Source organism: Dendrobates tinctorius, unplaced genomic scaffold (assembly GCF_039654945.1).
Source record: "Dendrobates tinctorius isolate UK_male_01 unplaced genomic scaffold, ASM3965494v1 ptg000011l, whole genome shotgun sequence".
NCBI lineage: Eukaryota > Metazoa > Chordata > Amphibia > Anura > Dendrobatidae > Dendrobates > Dendrobates tinctorius.
Window position 1 is genome coordinate 119208148 of NW_027361679.1, and position 12081 is coordinate 119220228.

General features: G+C 51.5%; 21 pseudogenes; all 21 read left to right on the forward strand.

Moving 5' to 3' along the window:
- Positions 1-393: 393 nt before the first annotated feature.
- LOC141053110 (5S ribosomal RNA) lies at positions 394-512 on the forward strand (annotated as a pseudogene).
- A 469-nt stretch (positions 513-981) lies between these two features.
- On the forward strand, positions 982-1100 carry LOC141053116 (5S ribosomal RNA; annotated as a pseudogene).
- Positions 1101-2337: 1237 nt separating this feature from the next.
- On the forward strand, positions 2338-2456 carry LOC141058464 (5S ribosomal RNA; annotated as a pseudogene).
- Positions 2457-2532: 76 nt separating this feature from the next.
- LOC141053121 (5S ribosomal RNA) lies at positions 2533-2651 on the forward strand (annotated as a pseudogene).
- A 1825-nt stretch (positions 2652-4476) lies between these two features.
- On the forward strand, positions 4477-4595 carry LOC141053126 (5S ribosomal RNA; annotated as a pseudogene).
- A 273-nt stretch (positions 4596-4868) lies between these two features.
- Positions 4869-4987, forward strand: LOC141055808 (5S ribosomal RNA; annotated as a pseudogene).
- Positions 4988-5260: 273 nt separating this feature from the next.
- Positions 5261-5379, forward strand: LOC141057183 (5S ribosomal RNA; annotated as a pseudogene).
- A 657-nt stretch (positions 5380-6036) lies between these two features.
- On the forward strand, positions 6037-6155 carry LOC141057186 (5S ribosomal RNA; annotated as a pseudogene).
- Positions 6156-6624: 469 nt separating this feature from the next.
- LOC141053128 (5S ribosomal RNA) lies at positions 6625-6743 on the forward strand (annotated as a pseudogene).
- Positions 6744-7016: 273 nt separating this feature from the next.
- On the forward strand, positions 7017-7135 carry LOC141055814 (5S ribosomal RNA; annotated as a pseudogene).
- A 273-nt stretch (positions 7136-7408) lies between these two features.
- LOC141057193 (5S ribosomal RNA) lies at positions 7409-7527 on the forward strand (annotated as a pseudogene).
- A 273-nt stretch (positions 7528-7800) lies between these two features.
- On the forward strand, positions 7801-7919 carry LOC141053133 (5S ribosomal RNA; annotated as a pseudogene).
- A 77-nt stretch (positions 7920-7996) lies between these two features.
- LOC141053137 (5S ribosomal RNA) lies at positions 7997-8115 on the forward strand (annotated as a pseudogene).
- A 469-nt stretch (positions 8116-8584) lies between these two features.
- LOC141057202 (5S ribosomal RNA) lies at positions 8585-8703 on the forward strand (annotated as a pseudogene).
- Positions 8704-8976: 273 nt separating this feature from the next.
- Positions 8977-9095, forward strand: LOC141053143 (5S ribosomal RNA; annotated as a pseudogene).
- A 273-nt stretch (positions 9096-9368) lies between these two features.
- LOC141055821 (5S ribosomal RNA) lies at positions 9369-9487 on the forward strand (annotated as a pseudogene).
- A 273-nt stretch (positions 9488-9760) lies between these two features.
- Positions 9761-9879, forward strand: LOC141057210 (5S ribosomal RNA; annotated as a pseudogene).
- Positions 9880-10152: 273 nt separating this feature from the next.
- LOC141053152 (5S ribosomal RNA) lies at positions 10153-10271 on the forward strand (annotated as a pseudogene).
- Positions 10272-10348: 77 nt separating this feature from the next.
- Positions 10349-10467, forward strand: LOC141053158 (5S ribosomal RNA; annotated as a pseudogene).
- Positions 10468-10936: 469 nt separating this feature from the next.
- LOC141057219 (5S ribosomal RNA) lies at positions 10937-11055 on the forward strand (annotated as a pseudogene).
- A 273-nt stretch (positions 11056-11328) lies between these two features.
- LOC141053163 (5S ribosomal RNA) lies at positions 11329-11447 on the forward strand (annotated as a pseudogene).
- The last annotated feature ends 634 nt before the right edge of the window (positions 11448-12081 follow it).

Consider the following 12081-nt stretch of genomic DNA (forward strand, 5'->3'; position numbering starts at 1 on the left):
CGTCAACGGCCATTCTAAGCTGAATATGCATTCCCTCGTCACATCGCAGCCGCTAAGCAGCTTGAGGCCGGGCCAGTACCGGCATAGGAGACTGGCTGGGAATCCCTGGTCCTGTTGACATTTTGTACATTTTTTTTCCAAGCTTTCCCTTCCGAGTTTATCCTTCTTGAAAAGAACGTCAGAGATGACACGCTTCCGTCAACGGCCATTCTAAGCAGAATATGCATGCCCTCGTCAGATCGCAGCCGCTAAGCAGCTTGAGGCCGGGCCAGTACCGGCATGGGAGACTGGCTGGGAATCCCTGGTCCTGTTGACATTTTGTACGTTTTATTTCCAAGCTTGCCCTTCCGAGTTTATCCTTCTTGAAAAGAACGTCAGAGATGGCACGCTTCCGTCAACGGCCATTCTAAGCTGAATATGCATGCCCTCGTCAGATCGCAGCCGCTAAGCAGCTTGAGGCCGGGCCAGTACCGGCATGGGAGACTGGCTGGGAATCCCTGGTCCTGTTGACATTTTGTATGTTTTTTTTCCAAGCTTGCCCTTCCGAGTTTATCCTTCTTGAAAAGAACGTCAGAGATGGCACGCGTCCGTCAACGGCCATTCTAAGCTGAATATGCATTCCCTCGTCACATCGCAGCCGCTAAGCAGCTTGAAGCCGGGCCAGTACCGGCATAGGAGACTGGCTGGGAATCCCTGGTCCTGTTGACATTTTGTACATTTTTTTTCCAAGCTTGCCCTTCCGAGTTTATCCTTCTTGAAAAGAACGTCAGAGATGGCACGCTTCCGTCAACGGCCATTCTAAGATGAATATGCATGCCCTCGTCAGATCGCAGCCGCTAAGCAGCTTGAGGCCGGGCCAGTACCAGCATGGGAGACTGGCTGGGAATCCCTGGTCCTGTTGACATTTTGTACGTTTTATTTCCAAGCTTGCCCTTCCGAGTTTATCCTTCTTGAAAAGAACGTCAGAGATGGCACGCTTCCGTCAACGGCCATTCTAAGCTGAATATGCATGCCCTCGTCAGATCGCAGCCGCTAAGCAGCTTGAGGCCGGGCCAGTACCGGCATGGGAGACTGGCTGGGAATCCCTGGTCCTGTTGACATTTTGTACGTTTTTTTTCCAAGCTTGCCCTTCCGAGTTTATCCTTCTTGAAAAGAACGTCAGAGATGGCACGCTTCCGTCAACGGCCATTCTAAGCTGAATATGCATGCCCTCGTCACATCGCAGCAGCTTGAGGCCGGGCCAGTACCGGCATGGGAGACTGGCTGGGAATCCCTGGTCCTGTTGACATTTTGTACGTTTTATTTCCAAGCTTGCCCTTCCGAGTTTATCCTTCTTGAAAAGAACGTCAGAGATGGCACGCTCCTGTCAACGGCCATTCTAAGCTGAATATGCATGCCCTTGTCAGATTGCAGCTGCTAAGCAGCTTGAGGCCGGGCCAGTACCGGCATGGGAGACTGGCTGGGAATCCCTGGTCCTGTTAACATTTTGTATGTTTTATTTCCAAGCTTGCACTTCCGAGTTTATCCTTCTTGAAAAAAACGTCAGAGATGGCACGCTTCTGTCAACGGCCATTCTAAGCTGAATATGCATGCCCTCGTCAGATTGCAGCCGCTAAGCAGCTTGAGGCCGGGCCAGTACCGGCATGGGAGACTGGCTGGGAATCCCTGGTCCTGTTGACATTTTGTACGTTTTATTTCCAAGCTTGCCCTTCCGAGTTTATCCTTCTTGAAAAGAACGTCAGAGATGGCACACTTCCGTCAATGGCCATTCTAAGCTGAATATGCATGCCCTTGTCAGATTGCAGCCGCTAAGCAGCTTGAGGCTGGGCCAGTACTGGCATGGGAGACTGGCTGGGAATCCCTGGTCGTGTTGACATTTTGTACGTTTTTTTTCCAAGCTTGCCCTTCCGAGTTTATCCTTCTTGAAAAGAACGTCAGAGATGGCACACTTCCGTCAATGGCCATTCTAAGCTGAATATGCATGCCCTTGTCAGATCGCAGCAGCTTGAGGCCGGGCCAGTACCGGCATGGGAGACTGGCTGGGAATCCCTGGTCCTGTTGACATTTTGTACGTTTTATTTCCAAGCTTGCCCTTCCGAGTTTATCCTTCTTGAAAAGAACGTCAGAGATTGCACACTTCCGTCAATGGCCATTCTAAGCTAAATATGCATGCCCTCGTCAGATCGCAGCTGCTAAGCAGCCTGAGGCCGGGCCAGTACCGGCATGGAAGACTGGCTGGGAATCCCTGGTCCTGTTGACATTTTGTACGTTTTTTTTCCAAGCTTGCCCTACCGAGTTTATCCTTCTTGAAAAAAACGTCAGAGATGGCACGCTTCCGTCAACGGCCATTCTAAGCTGAATATGCCTGCCCTCGTCAGATCGCAGCCGCTAAGCAGCTTGAGGCCGGGGCAGTACTGGCATGGGAGACTGGCTGGGAATCCCTGGTCCTGTTGACATTTTGTACGTTTTTTTCCAAGCTTGCCCTTCCGAGTTTATTCTTCTTGAAAAAAACGTCAGAGATGGCACGCTTCCGTCAACGGCCATTCTAAGCTGAATATGCATGCCCTCGTCAGATCGCAGCCGCTAAGCAGCTTGAGGCCGGGCCAGTACCGGCATGGGAGACTGGCTGGGAATCCCTGGTCCTGTTGACATTTTGTACGTTTTATTTCCAAGCTTGCCCTTCCGAGTTTATCCTTCTTGAAAAGAACGTCAGAGATGGCACGCTTCTGTCAACGGCCATTCTAAGCTGAATATGCATTCCCTCGTCAGATCGCAGCCGCTAAGCAGCTTGAGGCCGGGCCAGTACCGGCATGGGAGACTGGCTGGGAATCCCTGGTCCTGTTGACATTTTGAATGTTTTTTTTCCAAGCTTGCCCTTCCGAGTTTATCCTTCTTGAAAAGAACGTCAGAGATGGCACGCTTCCGTCAACGGCCATTCTAAGCTGAATATGCATGCCCTCGTCAGATCGCAGCAGCTTGAGGCCGGGCCAGTACCGGCATGGGAGACTGGCTGGGAATCCCTGGTCCTGTTGACATTTTGTACGTTTTATTTCCAAGCTTGCCCTTCCGAGTTTATCCTTCTTGAAAAAAACGTCAGAGATGGCACGCTTCCGTCAACGGCCATTCTAAGCTGAATATGCATGCCCTCGTCAGATCGCAGCCGCTAAGCAGCTTGAGGCTGGGCCAGTACCGGCATGGGAGACTGGCTGGGAATCCCTGGTCCTGTTGACATTTTGTACGTTTTTTTTCCAAGCTTGCCCTTCCGAGTTTATCCTTCTTGAAAAAAACGTCAGAGATGGCACGCTTCCGTCAACGGCCATTCTAAGCTGAATATGCATGCCCTCGTCAGATCGCAGCTGCTAAGCAGCTTGAGGCCGGGCCAGTGCCGGCATGGGAGACTGGCTGGGAATCCCTGGTCCTGTTGACATTTTGTACGTTTTTTTTCCAAGCTTGCCCTTCCGAGTTTATCCTTCTTGAAAAGAACGTCAGAGATGGCATGCTTCCGTCAACGGCCATTCTAAGCTGAATATGCATGCCCTCGTCAGATCGCAGCAGCTTGAGGCCGGGCCAGTACCAGCATGGGAGACTGGCTGGGAATCCCTGGTCCTGTTGACATTTTGTACGTTTTATTTCCAAGCTTGCCCTTCCGAGTTTATCCTTCTTGAAAAGAACGTCAGAGATGGCACACTTCCGTCAATGGCCCTTCTAAGCTGAATATGCATGCCCTCATCAGATCGCAGCCGCTAAGCAGCCAGAGGCCGGGCCAGTACCGGCATGGGAGACTGGCTGGGAATCCCTGGTCCTGTTGACATTTTGTACGTTTTTTTTCCAAGCTTGCCCTTCCGAGTTTATCCTTCTTGAAAAAAACGTCAGAGATGGCACGCTTCTGTCAACGGCCATTCTAAGCTGAATATGCCTTCCCTCGTCAGATCGCAGCCACTAAGCAGCTTGAGGCCGGGCCAGTACCGGCATGGGAGACTGGCTGGGAATCCCTGGTCCTGTTGACATTTTGTACGTTTTTTTTCCAAGCTTGCCCTTCCGAGTTTATCCTTCTTGAAAAGAACGTCAGAGATGGCACGCGTCCGTCAACGGCCATTCTAAGCTGAATATGCATTCCCTCGTCACATCGCAGCCGCTAAGCAGCTTGAAGCCGGGCCAGTACCGGCATAGGAGACTGGCTGGGAATCCCTGGTCCTGTTGACATTTTGTACATTTTTTTTCCAAGCTTGCCCTTCCGAGTTTATCCTTCTTGAAAAGAACGTCAGAGATGGCACGCTTCCGTCAACGGCCATTCTAAGATGAATATGCATGCCCTCGTCAGATCGCAGCCGCTAAGCAGCTTGAGGCTGGGCCAGTACCAGCATGGGAGACTGGCTGGGAATCCCTCGTCCTGTTGACATTTTGTACGTTTTATTTCCAAGCTTGCCCTTCCGAGTTTATCCTTCTTGAAAAGAACGTCAGAGATGGCGCGCTTCCGTCAACGGCCATTCTAAGCTGAATATGCATGCCCTCGTCAGATCGCAGCCGCTAAGCAGCTTGAGGCCGGGCCAGTACCGGCATGGGAGACTGGCTGGGAATCCCTGGTCCTGTTGACATTTTGTACGTTTTATTTCCAAGCTTGCCCTTCCGAGTTTATCCTTCTTGAAAAGAACGTCAGAGATTGCACACTTCCGTCAATGGCCATTCTAAGCTAAATATGCATGCCCTCGTCAGATCGCAGCTGCTAAGCAGCCTGAGGCCGGGCCAGTTCCGGCATGGGAGACTGGCTGGGAATCCCTGGTCCTGTTAACATTTTGTACGTTTTATTTCCAAGCTTGCCCTTCCGAGTTTATCCTTCTTGAAAAAAACGTCAGAGATGGCACACTTCCGTCAACGGCCATTCTAAGCTGAATATGCATGCCCTCGTCAGATCGCAGCTGCTAAGCAGCTTGAGGCCGGGCCAGTACCGGCATGGGAGACTGGCTGGGAATCCCTGGTCCTGTTGACATTTTGTACGTTTTATTTCCAAGCTTGCCCTTCCGAGTTTATCCTTCTTGAAAAGAACGTCAGAGATGGCACACTTCCGTCAATGGCCCTTCTAAGCTGAATATGCATGCCCTCATCAGATCGCAGCCGCTAAGCAGCCGGAGGCCGGGCCAGTACCGGCATGGGAGACTGGCTGGGAATCCCTGGTCCTGTTGACATTTTGTACGTTTTTTTTCCAAGCTTGCCCTTCCGAGTTTATCCTTCTTGAAAAAAACGTCAGAGATGGCACGCTTCTGTCAACGGCCATTCTAAGCTGAATATGCCTGCCCTCGTCAGATCGCAGCCACTAAGCAGCTTGAGGCCGGGCCAGTACCGGCATGGGAGACTGGCTGGGAATCCCTGGTCCTGTTGACATTTTGTACGTTTTTTTTCCAAGCTTGCCCTTCCGAGTTTATCCTTCTTGAAAAGAACGTCAGAGATGGCACGCGTCCGTCAACGGCCATTCTAAGCTGAATATGCATTCCCTCGTCACATCGCAGCCGCTAAGCAGCTTGAGGCCGGGCCAGTACCGGCATAGGAGACTGGCTGGGAATCCCTGGTCCTGTTGACATTTTGTACATTTTTTTTCCAAGCTTGCCCTTCCGAGTTTATCCTTCTTGAAAAGAACGTCAGAGATGGCACGCTTCCGTCAACGGCCATTCTAAGCTGAATATGCATGCCCTCGTCAGATCGCAGCAGCTTGAGGCCGGGCCAGTACCAGCATGGGAGACTGGCTGGGAATCCCTGGTCCTGTTGACATTTTGTACGTTTTATTTCCAAGCTTGCCCTTCCGAGTTTATCCTTCTTGAAAAGAACGTCAGAGATGGCACACTTCCGTCAATGGCCCTTCTAAGCTGAATATGCATGCCCTCATCAGATCGCAGCCGCTAAGCAGCCAGAGGCCGGGCCAGTACCGGCATGGGAGACTGGCTGGGAATCCCTGGTCCTGTTGACATTTTGTACGTTTTTTTTCCAAGCTTGCCCTTCCGAGTTTATCCTTCTTGAAAAAAACGTCAGAGATGGCACGCTTCTGTCAACGGCCATTCTAAGCTGAATATGCCTGCCCTCGTCAGATCGCAGCCACTAAGCAGCTTGAGGCCGGGCCAGTACCGGCATGGGAGACTGGCTGGGAATCCCTGGTCCTGTTGACATTTTGTACGTTTTTTTTCCAAGCTTGCCCTTCCGAGTTTATCCTTCTTGAAAAGAACGTCAGAGATGGCACGCGTCCGTCAACGGCCATTCTAAGCTGAATATGCATTCCCTCGTCACATCGCAGCCGCTAAGCAGCTTGAAGCCGGGCCAGTACCGGCATAGGAGACTGGCTGGGAATCCCTGGTCCTGTTGACATTTTGTACATTTTTTTTCCAAGCTTGCCCTTCCGAGTTTATCCTTCTTGAAAAGAACGTCAGAGATGGCACGCTTCCGTCAACGGCCATTCTAAGATGAATATGCATGCCCTCGTCAGATCGCAGCCGCTAAGCAGCTTGAGGCTGGGCCAGTACCAGCATGGGAGACTGGCTGGGAATCCCTCGTCCTGTTGACATTTTGTACGTTTTATTTCCAAGCTTGCCCTTCCGAGTTTATCCTTCTTGAAAAGAACGTCAGAGATGGCACGCTTCCGTCAACGGCCATTCTAAGCTGAATATGCATGCCCTCGTCAGATCGCAGCCGCTAAGCAGCTTGAGGCCGGGCCAGTACCGGCATGGGAGACTGGCTGGGAATCCCTGGTCCTGTTGACATTTTGTACGTTTTATTTCCAAGCTTGCCCTTCCGAGTTTATCCTTCTTGAAAAGAACGTCAGAGATTGCACACTTCCGTCAATGGCCATTCTAAGCTAAATATGCATGCCCTCGTCAGATCGCAGCTGCTAAGCAGCCTGAGGCCGGGCCAGTTCCGGCATGGGAGACTGGCTGGGAATCCCTGGTCCTGTTAACATTTTGTACGTTTTATTTCCAAGCTTGCCCTTCCGAGTTTATCCTTCTTGAAAAAAACGTCAGAGATGGCACACTTCCGTCAACGGCCATTCTAAGCTGAATATGCATGCCCTCGTCAGATCGCAGCTGCTAAGCAGCTTGAGGCCGGGCCAGTACCGGCATGGGAGACTGGCTGGGAATCCCTGGTCCTGTTGACATTTTGTACGTTTTATTTCCAAGCTTGCCCTTCCGAGTTTATCCTTCTTGAAAAGAACGTCAGAGATGGCACACTTCCGTCAATGGCCCTTCTAAGCTGAATATGCATGCCCTCATCAGATCGCAGCCGCTAAGCAGCCGGAGGCCGGGCCAGTACCGGCATGGGAGACTGGCTGGGAATCCCTGGTCCTGTTGACATTTTGTACGTTTTTTTTCCAAGCTTGCCCTTCCGAGTTTATCCTTCTTGAAAAAAACGTCAGAGATGGCACGCTTCTGTCAACGGCCATTCTAAGCTGAATATGCCTGCCCTCGTCAGATCGCAGCCACTAAGCAGCTTGAGGCCGGGCCAGTACCGGCATGGGAGACTGGCTGGGAATCCCTGGTCCTGTTGACATTTTGTACGTTTTTTTTCCAAGCTTGCCCTTCCGAGTTTATCCTTCTTGAAAAGAACGTCAGAGATGGCACGCGTCCGTCAACGGCCATTCTAAGCTGAATATGCATTCCCTCGTCACATCGCAGCCGCTAAGCAGCTTGAGGCCGGGCCAGTACCGGCATAGGAGACTGGCTGGGAATCCCTGGTCCTGTTGACATTTTGTACATTTTTTTTCCAAGCTTGCCCTTCCGAGTTTATCCTTCTTGAAAAGAACGTCAGAGATGACACGCTTCCGTCAACGGCCATTCTAAGCTGAATATGCATGCCCTCGTCAGATCGCAGCCGCTAAGCAGCTTGAGGCCGGGCCAGTACCGGCATGGGAGACTGGCTGGGAATCCCTGGTCCTGTTGACATTTTGTACGTTTTATTTCCAAGCTTGCCCTTCCGAGTTTATCCTTCTTGAAAAGAACGTCAGAGATGGCACGCTTCCGTCAACGGCCATTCTAAGCTGAATATGCATGCCCTCGTCAGATCGCAGCCGCTAAGCAGCTTGAGGCCGGGCCAGTACCGGCATGGGAGACTGGCTGGGAATCCCTGGTCCTGTTGACATTTTGTATGTTTTTTTTCCAAGCTTGCCCTTCCGAGTTTATCCTTCTTGAAAAGAACGTCAGAGATGGCACGCGTCCGTCAACGGCCATTCTAAGCTGAATATGCATTCCCTCGTCACATCGCAGCCGCTAAGCAGCTTGAAGCCGGGCCAGTACCGGCATAGGAGACTGGCTGGGAATCCCTGGTCCTGTTGACATTTTGTACATTTTTTTTCCAAGCTTGCCCTTCCGAGTTTATCCTTCTTGAAAAGAACGTCAGAGATGGCACGCTTCCGTCAACGGCCATTCTAAGCTGAATATGCATTCCCTCGTCACATCGCAGCCGCTAAGCAGCTTGAGGCCGGGCCAGTACCGGCATAGGAGACTGGCTGGGAATCCCTGGTCCTGTTGACATTTTGTACGTTTTTTTTCCAAGCTTGCCCTTCCGAGTTTATCCTTCTTGAAAAAAACGTCAGAGATGGCACGCTTCTGTCAACGGCCATTCTAAGCTGAATATGCCTGCCCTCGTCAGATCGCAGCCACTAAGCAGCTTGAGGCCGGGCCAGTACCGGCATGGGAGACTGGCTGGGAATCCCTGGTCCTGTTGACATTTTGTACGTTTTTTTTCCAAGCTTGCCCTTCCGAGTTTATCCTTCTTGAAAAGAACGTCAGAGATGGCACGCGTCCGTCAACGGCCATTCTAAGCTGAATATGCATTCCCTCGTCACATCGCAGCCGCTAAGCAGCTTGAGGCCGGGCCAGTACCGGCATAGGAGACTGGCTGGGAATCCCTCGTCCTGTTGACATTTTGTACGTTTTATTTCCAAGCTTGCCCTTCCGAGTTTATCCTTCTTGAAAAGAACGTCAGAGATGGCACGCTTCCGTCAACGGCCATTCTAAGCTGAATATGCATGCCCTCGTCAGATCGCAGCCGCTAAGCAGCTTGAGGCCGGGCCAGTACCGGCATGGGAGACTGGCTGGGAATCCCTGGTCCTGTTGACATTTTGTACGTTTTATTTCCAAGCTTGCCCTTCCGAGTTTATCCTTCTTGAAAAGAACGTCAGAGATTGCACACTTCCGTCAATGGCCATTCTAAGCTAAATATGCATGCCCTCGTCAGATCGCAGCTGCTAAGCAGCCTGAGGCCGGGCCAGTTCCGGCATGGGAGACTGGCTGGGAATCCCTGGTCCTGTTAACATTTTGTACGTTTTATTTCCAAGCTTGCCCTTCCGAGTTTATCCTTCTTGAAAAAAACGTCAGAGATGGCACACTTCCGTCAACGGCCATTCTAAGCTGAATATGCATGCCCTCGTCAGATCGCAGCTGCTAAGCAGCTTGAGGCCGGGCCAGTACCGGCATGGGAGACTGGCTGGGAATCCCTGGTCCTGTTGACATTTTGTACGTTTTATTTCCAAGCTTGCCCTTCCGAGTTTATCCTTCTTGAAAAGAACGTCAGAGATGGCACACTTCCGTCAATGGCCCTTCTAAGCTGAATATGCATGCCCTCATCAGATCGCAGCCGCTAAGCAGCCGGAGGCCGGGCCAGTACCGGCATGGGAGACTGGCTGGGAATCCCTGGTCCTGTTGACATTTTGTACGTTTTTTTTCCAAGCTTGCCCTTCCGAGTTTATCCTTCTTGAAAAAAACGTCAGAGATGGCACGCTTCTGTCAACGGCCATTCTAAGCTGAATATGCCTGCCCTCGTCAGATCGCAGCCACTAAGCAGCTTGAGGCCGGGCCAGTACCGGCATGGGAGACTGGCTGGGAATCCCTGGTCCTGTTGACATTTTGTACGTTTTTTTTCCAAGCTTGCCCTTCCGAGTTTATCCTTCTTGAAAAGAACGTCAGAGATGGCACGCGTCCGTCAACGGCCATTCTAAGCTGAATATGCATTCCCTCGTCACATCGCAGCCGCTAAGCAGCTTGAGGCCGGGCCAGTACCGGCATAGGAGACTGGCTGGGAATCCCTGGTCCTGTTGACATTTTGTACATTTTTTTTCCAAGCTTGCCCTTCCGAGTTTATCCTTCTTGAAAAGAACGTCAGAGATGACACGCTTCCGTCAACGGCCATTCTAAGCTGAATATGCATGCCCTCGTCAGATCGCAGCCGCTAAGCAGCTTGAGGCCGGGCCAGTACCGGCATGGGAGACTGGCTGGGAATCCCTGGTCCTGTTGACATTTTGTACGTTTTATTTCCAAGCTTGCCCTTCCGAGTTTATCCTTCTTGAAAAGAACGTCAGAGATGGCACGCTTCCGTCAACGGCCATTCTAAGCTGAATATGCATGCCCTCGTCAGATCGCAGCCGCTAAGCAGCTTGAGGCCGGGCCAGTACCGGCATGGGAGACTGGCTGGGAATCCCTGGTCCTGTTGACATTTTGTATGTTTTTTTTCCAAGCTTGCCCTTCCGAGTTTATCCTTCTTGAAAAGAACGTCAGAGATGGCACGCGTCCGTCAACGGCCATTCTAAGCTGAATATGCATTCCCTCGTCACATCGCAGCCGCTAAGCAGCTTGAAGCCGGGCCAGTACCGGCATAGGAGACTGGCTGGGAATCCCTGGTCCTGTTGACATTTTGTACATTTTTTTTCCAAGCTTGCCCTTCCGAGTTTATCCTTCTTGAAAAGAACGTCAGAGATGGCACGCTTCCGTCAACGGCCATTCTAAGCTGAATATGCATTCCCTCGTCACATCGCAGCCGCTAAGCAGCTTGAGGCCGGGCCAGTACCGGCATAGGAGACTGGCTGGGAATCCCTGGTCCTGTTGACATTTTGTACGTTTTTTTTCCAAGCTTGCCCTTCCGAGTTTATCCTTCTTGAAAAAAACGTCAGAGATGGCACGCTTCTGTCAACGGCCATTCTAAGCTGAATATGCCTGCCCTCGTCAGATCGCAGCCACTAAGCAGCTTGAGGCCGGGCCAGTACCGGCATGGGAGACTGGCTGGGAATCCCTGGTCCTGTTGACATTTTGTACGTTTTTTTTCCAAGCTTGCCCTTCCGAGTTTATCCTTCTTGAAAAGAACGTCAGAGATGGCACGCGTCCGTCAACGGCCATTCTAAGCTGAATATGCATTCCCTCGTCACATCGCAGCCGCTAAGCAGCTTGAGGCCGGGCCAGTACCGGCATAGGAGACTGGCTGGGAATCCCTCGTCCTGTTGACATTTTGTACGTTTTATTTCCAAGCTTGCCCTTCCGAGTTTATCCTTCTTGAAAAGAACGTCAGAGATGGCACGCTTCCGTCAACGGCCATTCTAAGCTGAATATGCATGCCCTCGTCAGATCGCAGCCGCTAAGCAGCTTGAGGCCGGGCCAGTACCGGCATGGGAGACTGGCTGGGAATCCCTGGTCCTGTTGACATTTTGTACGTTTTATTTCCAAGCTTGCCCTTCCGAGTTTATCCTTCTTGAAAAGAACGTCAGAGATTGCACACTTCCGTCAATGGCCATTCTAAGCTAAATATGCATGCCCTCGTCAGATCGCAGCTGCTAAGCAGCCTGAGGCCGGGCCAGTTCCGGCATGGGAGACTGGCTGGGAATCCCTGGTCCTGTTAACATTTTGTACGTTTTATTTCCAAGCTTGCCCTTCCGAGTTTATCCTTCTTGAAAAAAACGTCAGAGATGGCACACTTCCGTCAACGGCCATTCTAAGCTGAATATGCATGCCCTCGTCAGATCGCAGCTGCTAAGCAGCTTGAGGCCGGGCCAGTACCGGCATGGGAGACTGGCTGGGAATCCCTGGTCCTGTTGACATTTTGTACGTTTTATTTCCAAGCTTGCCCTTCCGAGTTTATCCTTCTTGAAAAGAACGTCAGAGATGGCACACTTCCGTCAATGGCCCTTCTAAGCTGAATATGCATGCCCTCATCAGATCGCAGCCGCTAAGCAGCCGGAGGCCGGGCCAGTACCGGCATGGGAGACTGGCTGGGAATCCCTGGTCCTGTTGACATTTTGTACGTTTTTTTTCCAAGCTTGCCCTTCCGAGTTTATCCTTC